The following is a 10000-nucleotide window of genomic DNA, read 5'->3' as shown; positions in this document are numbered from 1 at the left end:
AGACACGGTGGGCGCAGTGTTGGAATCGGCAGCGCCGAGAAAATCGGCAAAGTCGGCAGAATCGGCAGCAGGTGCTGGCGATGAGTCAGGACGGACTGGATAGTCCAAGGCTCGATGAGAAAGACCGCTGGTTTAGACACTGGGGCAGTGGCAGCCCGCGGGGCAGTGTCGGCAGATTCGGCAGCAGTGTCTGCCGATTCGGCAGCGTTGGCTTGTTGGCGCGGGGGGCCGATTCGAGTGGGGACTTGGGCAGCGGGCAGTGAAAGCAAGAGTTTCCCCGATGCTGCCGGGAAAAACGCTCCCCGGGATGGCCGGGTGAGATGACCCGGCGGCCCGCGACGGGTCATTCAATTCCATGCCCCGTCAACATAACTCCCGATGTACTGTTTGCTTTTTCGGAAGAAGAGATCCATCCCCCCATCCTCGGCCAGCCAAAAACGCTCCAATTAATGGCCGGGTGAGATGACCCGGAGGCCCGCGACGCGTCATTCAAATCACTGCCCTATCGGCTACAACTGCTGATGGGTGGGATTAGAGGCCTGCCATGGTGGTGAGGGGCGGCGAGGACCGTGAAAGCTAGAGTTTTTCAGAGGCTGCCGGGAAAAAGGCCCCTCGGGTGGCGGGGTGCGAGGACCAGGCGCGTCATTCAATTCTCTTCCCTATCAACTTGGCTCCCGTTGGCGGGATTGGAGGCCTACTGTTTGTTACAGGGCTAAAATCGTCAGGGGAAGAGCTGACGAAACAATGCTGGTTTGGATGCAGGGGGTAGTGTTGGAATCGGCAGCGCGGACAAAATCGGCAAAGTCGACAAAAAAGACTGTTGGTCTGGACATCGGGGCAGCGGCAGCCATGCCGACAGGGGGGGAAATCGGCAGCGCAGATTTGTGCAGCTGCAGGTTCGTCGGGGAAATCGGCAGCGCAGATTTTTCGATGAACATGGGCTGGAAGATGGACTGTCCAGGCCAGGCAGGGAAATTCGTCAAGGGGACACGCTGACGAAACAGCGCTGGTTCAGGCACGGCGGGCAGTGTTGGAATCGGCAGCGCCGACGAAATCGGCAAAGTCGGCAGAATCGGCAGCGGGTGCTGGCGATGAGTCTGGACGATTTATAGTCCAGGGCTTGATGGAAAAGACTGTTGGTCCAGACAATGGGGCAGTGGCAGCGCGGATTTGTGCAGCTGCAGGTTCGTCGGGGAAAATCGGCAGCGCAGATTTTTCGACGAACAGGGGCTGGGCGCTGGACTGGCCGGGCCAGGCAGGAAAATTCGTCAGGGGGGCACGCTGACGAAAACAGGGGCTGCGGAGTGGAAAATCGGCAGCGCAGATTTTTCGACGAACAGGGGCTGGACCGGCCGGGCCAGGCAGGAAAATTCGTCAGGGGGGCACGCTGACGAAAAGAGGGGCTGCCGCGTGGAAAATCGGCAGCGCAGATTTTTCGACGAACAGGGGCTGGACGCTGGACTGGGCCAGGCAGGAAAATTCGTCAGGGGGCACGCTGACGAAAAGAGGGGCTGCCGCGTGGAAAATCGGCAGCGCAGATTTTTCGACGAACATTCGTCAGGGGGGCACGCTGACGAAAAGAGGGGCTGCCGCGTGGAAAATCGGCAGCGCAGATTTTTCGACGAACATTCGTCAGGGGGGCACGCTGAGGAAAACAGGGGCTGCCGCGTGGAAAATCGGCAGCGCAGATTTTTCGACGAACAGGGGCTGGATGCTGGACCGGCCGGGCCAGGCAGGAAAATTCGTCAGGGGGGCACGCTGACGAAAAGAGGGGCTGCCGCGTGGAAAATCGGCAGCGCAGATTTTTCGACGAACAGGGGCTGGACTGGCCGGGCCAGGCAGGAAAATTCGTCAGGGGGGCACGCTGACGAAAAGAGGGGCTGCCGCGTGGAAAATCGGCAGCGCAGATTTTTCGACGAACAGGGGCTGGACGCTGGACTGGGCCAGGCAGGAAAATTCGTCAGGGGGGCACGCTGACGAAAACAGGGGCTGCCGCGTGGAATGGCAGCCTACACGCAGATGCGAATTCGGCAGCGCACGATGGCTTGAGCAGGTCATGGGTTCGACTTGGCGCGATCTGAAACCTGGACGAGGGACTGTCGACGCTGGACGAGCCAGCGCGGTGGCCTGTCGTGCCCCGTTCAGGGGGGGCCTGCCGCGGAGACAGCCCTCGCGGGCTCGACAGCGCAGGCCAGCGTCCCCGACGTCGCTGGCCGCGGCAGGCGAGCTGCCGGGGTTCCCGCATTCCTACAAGAAAACGTCGTGCTTTCCACATGAAACCAATCCAGTAAAATCAGCCATATTTTTATGAGGCTGCCCACTGAATTTGGGGTCATTCCGGGCCGGTTCCTAGTTTTGCGGATTTACTCGATTTCTAATGGTAGGAAAATTAAAACAAATACTTCCCGACCTCGAAAAATTCTGGGAAAATTAATGAAGGTGGATTGGATTTTTGCCAACCTCTGTGCAAAATTTCAGCTCAAAATACCAAGAAATGAATTTTTTAGAGGGGGGGTGACAGCTGGGACCTAGTAGTGTCTCCCCCTGCCAGAGCTGCAATGACACTTATTGCTCTTTAGGGAGCCACCAGGCCGGCGCCCCTCAAAGACCACACGCGCGCGCGCGCCCGCCCGCGCTGGGCGCTGGGGCGCTGGGGCCTGAGGGCCTGGGGCCCTTGGGGGCCCTTGGGCGCGCGCGCGCGGCCCCCGCAGCCATGCCGCGCTGCGCGACGCGCGGACAGCCCCTGCTGGCTTGCTCTCTCGCCCGCGGGGGGGCTGCCTTCGGGCCCTGGCCCCCCGCGTTCTGGCCTGCCCCCTGCGTGGGAGAGGCTAGGCGCTGCAGGGGCCAGCCCGACGTCGCTGGCCGCGGCAGGCGACAGCCCGACATCGCTGGCCGCGGCAGGGGCCAGCCCGACGTCGCTGGCCGCGGCAGGCGACAGCCCCTGCTGGCTTGCTCTCTCGCCCGCGGGGGGGCTGCCTTCGGGCCCTGGCCCCCCGCGTTCTGGCCTGCCCCCCGCGTGGGAGAGGCTAGGCGCTGCAGGGGCCAGCCCGACGTCGCTGGCCGCGGCAGGCGACAGCCCCTGCTGGCTTGCTCTCTCGCCCGCGGGGGGGCTGCCTTCGGGCCCTGGCCCCCCGCGCTCTGGCCTGCCCCCCGCGTGGGAGAGGCTAGGCGCTGCAGGGGCCAGCCCGACGTCGCTGGCCGCGGCAGGCGAGCCGCCGGGGTTCCCGCATTCCTACAACAAAACGTCGTGCTTTCCACATGAAACCAATCCAGTAAAATCAGCCATATTTTTATGAGGCTGCCCACTGAATTTGGGGTCATTCCGGGCCGGTTCCTAGTTTTGCGGATTTACTCGATTTCTAATGGTAGGAAAATTAAAACAAATACTTCCCGACCTCGAAAAATTCTGGGAAAATTAATGAAGGTGGATTGGATTTTTGCCAACCTCTGTGCAAAATTTCAGCTCAAAATACCAAGAAATGAATTTTTTAGAGGGGGGGTGACAGCTGGGACCTAGTAGTGTCTCCCCCTGCCAGAGCTGCAATGACACTTATTGCTCTTTAGGGAGCCACCAGGCCGGCGCCCCTCAAAGACCACACGCGCGCGCGCGCCCGCCCGCGCTGGGCGCTGGGGCGCTGGGGCCTGAGGGCCTGGGGCCCTTGGGGGCCCTTGGGCGCGCGCGCGCGGCCCCCGCAGCCATGCCGCGCTGCGCGACGCGCGGACAGCCCCTGCTGGCTTGCTCTCTCGCCCGCGGGGGGGCTGCCTTCGGGCCCTGGCCCCCCGCGTTCTGGCCTGCCCCCTGCGTGGGAGAGGCTAGGCGCTGCAGGGGCCAGCCCGACGTCGCTGGCCGCGGCAGGCGACAGCCCGACATCGCTGGCCGCGGCAGGGGCCAGCCCGACGTCGCTGGCCGCGGCAGGCGACAGCCCCTGCTGGCTTGCTCTCTCGCCCGCGGGGGGGCTGCCTTCGGGCCCTGGCCCCCCGCGTTCTGGCCTGCCCCCCGCGTGGGAGAGGCTAGGCGCTGCAGGGGCCAGCCCGACGTCGCTGGCCGCGGCAGGCGACAGCCCCTGCTGGCTTGCTCTCTCGCCCGCGGGGGGGCTGCCTTCGGGCCCTGGCCCCCCGCGCTCTGGCCTGCCCCCCGCGTGGGAGAGGCTAGGCGCTGCAGGGGCCAGCCCGACGTCGCTGGCCGCGGCAGGCGAGCCGCCGGGGTTCCCGCATTCCTACAACAAAACGTCGTGCTTTCCACATGAAACCAATCCAGTAAAATCAGCCATATTTTTATGAGGCTGCCCACTGAATTTGGGGTCATTCCGGGCCGGTTCCTAGTTTTGCGGATTTACTCGATTTCTAATGGTAGGAAAATTAAAACAAATACTTCCCGACCTCGAAAAATTCTGGGAAAATTAATGAAGGTGGATTGGATTTTTGCCAACCTCTGTGCAAAATTTCAGCTCAAAATACCAAGAAATGAATTTTTTAGAGGGGGGGTGACAGCTGGGACCTAGTAGTGTCTCCCCCTGCCAGAGCTGCAATGACACTTATTGCTCTTTAGGGAGCCACCAGGCCGGCGCCCCTCAAAGACCACACGCGCGCGCGCGCCCGCCCGCGCTGGGCGCTGGGGCGCTGGGGCCTGAGGGCCTGGGGCCCTTGGGGGCCCTTGGGCGCGCGCGCGCGGCCCCCGCAGCCATGCCGCGCTGCGCGACGCGCGGACAGCCCCTGCTGGCTTGCTCTCTCGCCCGCGGGGGGGCTGCCTTCGGGCCCTGGCCCCCCGCGTTCTGGCCTGCCCCCTGCGTGGGAGAGGCTAGGCGCTGCAGGGGCCAGCCCGACGTCGCTGGCCGCGGCAGGCGACAGCCCGACATCGCTGGCCGCGGCAGGGGCCAGCCCGACGTCGCTGGCCGCGGCAGGCGACAGCCCCTGCTGGCTTGCTCTCTCGCCCGCGGGGGGGCTGCCTTCGGGCCCTGGCCCCCCGCGTTCTGGCCTGCCCCCCGCGTGGGAGAGGCTAGGCGCTGCAGGGGCCAGCCCGACGTCGCTGGCCGCGGCAGGCGACAGCCCCTGCTGGCTTGCTCTCTCGCCCGCGGGGGGGCTGCCTTCGGGCCCTGGCCCCCCGCGCTCTGGCCTGCCCCCCGCGTGGGAGAGGCTAGGCGCTGCAGGGGCCAGCCCGACGTCGCTGGCCGCGGCAGGCGAGCCGCCGGGGTTCCCGCATTCCTACAACAAAACGTCGTGCTTTCCACATGAAACCAATCCAGTAAAATCAGCCATATTTTTATGAGGCTGCCCACTGAATTTGGGGTCATTCCGGGCCGGTTCCTAGTTTTGCGGATTTACTCGATTTCTAATGGTAGGAAAATTAAAACAAATACTTCCCGACCTCGAAAAATTCTGGGAAAATTAATGAAGGTGGATTGGATTTTTGCCAACCTCTGTGCAAAATTTCAGCTCAAAATACCAAGAAATGAATTTTTTAGAGGGGGGGTGACAGCTGGGACCTAGTAGTGTCTCCCCCTGCCAGAGCTGCAATGACACTTATTGCTCTTTAGGGAGCCACCAGGCCGGCGCCCCTCAAAGACCACACGCGCGCGCGCGCCCGCCCGCGCTGGGCGCTGGGGCGCTGGGGCCTGAGGGCCTGGGGCCCTTGGGGGCCCTTGGGCGCGCGCGCGCGGCCCCCGCAGCCATGCCGCGCTGCGCGACGCGCGGACAGCCCCTGCTGGCTTGCTCTCTCGCCCGCGGGGGGGCTGCCTTCGGGCCCTGGCCCCCCGCGTTCTGGCCTGCCCCCTGCGTGGGAGAGGCTAGGCGCTGCAGGGGCCAGCCCGACGTCGCTGGCCGCGGCAGGCGACAGCCCGACATCGCTGGCCGCGGCAGGGGCCAGCCCGACGTCGCTGGCCGCGGCAGGCGACAGCCCCTGCTGGCTTGCTCTCTCGCCCGCGGGGGGGCTGCCTTCGGGCCCTGGCCCCCCGCGTTCTGGCCTGCCCCCCGCGTGGGAGAGGCTAGGCGCTGCAGGGGCCAGCCCGACGTCGCTGGCCGCGGCAGGCGACAGCCCCTGCTGGCTTGCTCTCTCGCCCGCGGGGGGGCTGCCTTCGGGCCCTGGCCCCCCGCGCTCTGGCCTGCCCCCCGCGTGGGAGAGGCTAGGCGCTGCAGGGGCCAGCCCGACGTCGCTGGCCGCGGCAGGCGAGCCGCCGGGGTTCCCGCATTCCTACAACAAAACGTCGTGCTTTCCACATGAAACCAATCCAGTAAAATCAGCCATATTTTTATGAGGCTGCCCACTGAATTTGGGGTCATTCCGGGCCGGTTCCTAGTTTTGCGGATTTACTCGATTTCTAATGGTAGGAAAATTAAAACAAATACTTCCCGACCTCGAAAAATTCTGGGAAAATTAATGAAGGTGGATTGGATTTTTGCCAACCTCTGTGCAAAATTTCAGCTCAAAATACCAAGAAATGAATTTTTTAGAGGGGGGGTGACAGCTGGGACCTAGTAGTGTCTCCCCCTGCCAGAGCTGCAATGACACTTATTGCTCTTTAGGGAGCCACCAGGCCGGCGCCCCTCAAAGACCACACGCGCGCGCGCGCCCGCCCGCGCTGGGCGCTGGGGCGCTGGGGCCTGAGGGCCTGGGGCCCTTGGGGGCCCTTGGGCGCGCGCGCGCGGCCCCCGCAGCCATGCCGCGCTGCGCGACGCGCGGACAGCCCCTGCTGGCTTGCTCTCTCGCCCGCGGGGGGGCTGCCTTCGGGCCCTGGCCCCCCGCGTTCTGGCCTGCCCCCTGCGTGGGAGAGGCTAGGCGCTGCAGGGGCCAGCCCGACGTCGCTGGCCGCGGCAGGCGACAGCCCGACATCGCTGGCCGCGGCAGGGGCCAGCCCGACGTCGCTGGCCGCGGCAGGCGACAGCCCCTGCTGGCTTGCTCTCTCGCCCGCGGGGGGGCTGCCTTCGGGCCCTGGCCCCCCGCGTTCTGGCCTGCCCCCCGCGTGGGAGAGGCTAGGCGCTGCAGGGGCCAGCCCGACGTCGCTGGCCGCGGCAGGCGACAGCCCCTGCTGGCTTGCTCTCTCGCCCGCGGGGGGGCTGCCTTCGGGCCCTGGCCCCCCGCGCTCTGGCCTGCCCCCCGCGTGGGAGAGGCTAGGCGCTGCAGGGGCCAGCCCGACGTCGCTGGCCGCGGCAGGCGAGCCGCCGGGGTTCCCGCATTCCTACAACAAAACGTCGTGCTTTCCACATGAAACCAATCCAGTAAAATCAGCCATATTTTTATGAGGCTGCCCACTGAATTTGGGGTCATTCCGGGCCGGTTCCTAGTTTTGCGGATTTACTCGATTTCTAATGGTAGGAAAATTAAAACAAATACTTCCCGACCTCGAAAAATTCTGGGAAAATTAATGAAGGTGGATTGGATTTTTGCCAACCTCTGTGCAAAATTTCAGCTCAAAATACCAAGAAATGAATTTTTTAGAGGGGGGGTGACAGCTGGGACCTAGTAGTGTCTCCCCCTGCCAGAGCTGCAATGACACTTATTGCTCTTTAGGGAGCCACCAGGCCGGCGCCCCTCAAAGACCACACGCGCGCGCGCGCCCGCCCGCGCTGGGCGCTGGGGCGCTGGGGCCTGAGGGCCTGGGGCCCTTGGGGGCCCTTGGGCGCGCGCGCGCGGCCCCCGCAGCCATGCCGCGCTGCGCGACGCGCGGACAGCCCCTGCTGGCTTGCTCTCTCGCCCGCGGGGGGGCTGCCTTCGGGCCCTGGCCCCCCGCGTTCTGGCCTGCCCCCTGCGTGGGAGAGGCTAGGCGCTGCAGGGGCCAGCCCGACGTCGCTGGCCGCGGCAGGCGACAGCCCGACATCGCTGGCCGCGGCAGGGGCCAGCCCGACGTCGCTGGCCGCGGCAGGCGACAGCCCCTGCTGGCTTGCTCTCTCGCCCGCGGGGGGGCTGCCTTCGGGCCCTGGCCCCCCGCGTTCTGGCCTGCCCCCCGCGTGGGAGAGGCTAGGCGCTGCAGGGGCCAGCCCGACGTCGCTGGCCGCGGCAGGCGACAGCCCCTGCTGGCTTGCTCTCTCGCCCGCGGGGGGGCTGCCTTCGGGCCCTGGCCCCCCGCGCTCTGGCCTGCCCCCCGCGTGGGAGAGGCTAGGCGCTGCAGGGGCCAGCCCGACGTCGCTGGCCGCGGCAGGCGAGCCGCCGGGGTTCCCGCATTCCTACAACAAAACGTCGTGCTTTCCACATGAAACCAATCCAGTAAAATCAGCCATATTTTTATGAGGCTGCCCACTGAATTTGGGGTCATTCCGGGCCGGTTCCTAGTTTTGCGGATTTACTCGATTTCTAATGGTAGGAAAATTAAAACAAATACTTCCCGACCTCGAAAAATTCTGGGAAAATTAATGAAGGTGGATTGGATTTTTGCCAACCTCTGTGCAAAATTTCAGCTCAAAATACCAAGAAATGAATTTTTTAGAGGGGGGGTGACAGCTGGGACCTAGTAGTGTCTCCCCCTGCCAGAGCTGCAATGACACTTATTGCTCTTTAGGGAGCCACCAGGCCGGCGCCCCTCAAAGACCACACGCGCGCGCGCGCCCGCCCGCGCTGGGCGCTGGGGCGCTGGGGCCTGAGGGCCTGGGGCCCTTGGGGGCCCTTGGGCGCGCGCGCGCGGCCCCCGCAGCCATGCCGCGCTGCGCGACGCGCGGACAGCCCCTGCTGGCTTGCTCTCTCGCCCGCGGGGGGGCTGCCTTCGGGCCCTGGCCCCCCGCGTTCTGGCCTGCCCCCTGCGTGGGAGAGGCTAGGCGCTGCAGGGGCCAGCCCGACGTCGCTGGCCGCGGCAGGCGACAGCCCGACATCGCTGGCCGCGGCAGGGGCCAGCCCGACGTCGCTGGCCGCGGCAGGCGACAGCCCCTGCTGGCTTGCTCTCTCGCCCGCGGGGGGGCTGCCTTCGGGCCCTGGCCCCCCGCGTTCTGGCCTGCCCCCCGCGTGGGAGAGGCTAGGCGCTGCAGGGGCCAGCCCGACGTCGCTGGCCGCGGCAGGCGACAGCCCCTGCTGGCTTGCTCTCTCGCCCGCGGGGGGGCTGCCTTCGGGCCCTGGCCCCCCGCGCTCTGGCCTGCCCCCCGCGTGGGAGAGGCTAGGCGCTGCAGGGGCCAGCCCGACGTCGCTGGCCGCGGCAGGCGAGCCGCCGGGGTTCCCGCATTCCTACAACAAAACGTCGTGCTTTCCACATGAAACCAATCCAGTAAAATCAGCCATATTTTTATGAGGCTGCCCACTGAATTTGGGGTCATTCCGGGCCGGTTCCTAGTTTTGCGGATTTACTCGATTTCTAATGGTAGGAAAATTAAAACAAATACTTCCCGACCTCGAAAAATTCTGGGAAAATTAATGAAGGTGGATTGGATTTTTGCCAACCTCTGTGCAAAATTTCAGCTCAAAATACCAAGAAATGAATTTTTTAGAGGGGGGGTGACAGCTGGGACCTAGTAGTGTCTCCCCCTGCCAGAGCTGCAATGACACTTATTGCTCTTTAGGGAGCCACCAGGCCGGCGCCCCTCAAAGACCACACGCGCGCGCGCGCCCGCCCGCGCTGGGCGCTGGGGCGCTGGGGCCTGAGGGCCTGGGGCCCTTGGGGGCCCTTGGGCGCGCGCGCGCGGCCCCCGCAGCCATGCCGCGCTGCGCGACGCGCGGACAGCCCCTGCTGGCTTGCTCTCTCGCCCGCGGGGGGGCTGCCTTCGGGCCCTGGCCCCCCGCGTTCTGGCCTGCCCCCTGCGTGGGAGAGGCTAGGCGCTGCAGGGGCCAGCCCGACGTCGCTGGCCGCGGCAGGCGACAGCCCGACATCGCTGGCCGCGGCAGGGGCCAGCCCGACGTCGCTGGCCGCGGCAGGCGACAGCCCCTGCTGGCTTGCTCTCTCGCCCGCGGGGGGGCTGCCTTCGGGCCCTGGCCCCCCGCGTTCTGGCCTGCCCCCCGCGTGGGAGAGGCTAGGCGCTGCAGGGGCCAGCCCGACGTCGCTGGCCGCGGCAGGCGACAGCCCCTGCTGGCTTGCTCTCTCGCCCGCGG

Source organism: Populus nigra, chromosome 2 (assembly GCF_951802175.1).
Source record: "Populus nigra chromosome 2, ddPopNigr1.1, whole genome shotgun sequence".
NCBI lineage: Eukaryota > Viridiplantae > Streptophyta > Magnoliopsida > Malpighiales > Salicaceae > Populus > Populus nigra.
The sequence above is the reverse complement of the archived record's forward strand: the minus strand, read 5'-3'. Positions refer to the sequence as shown.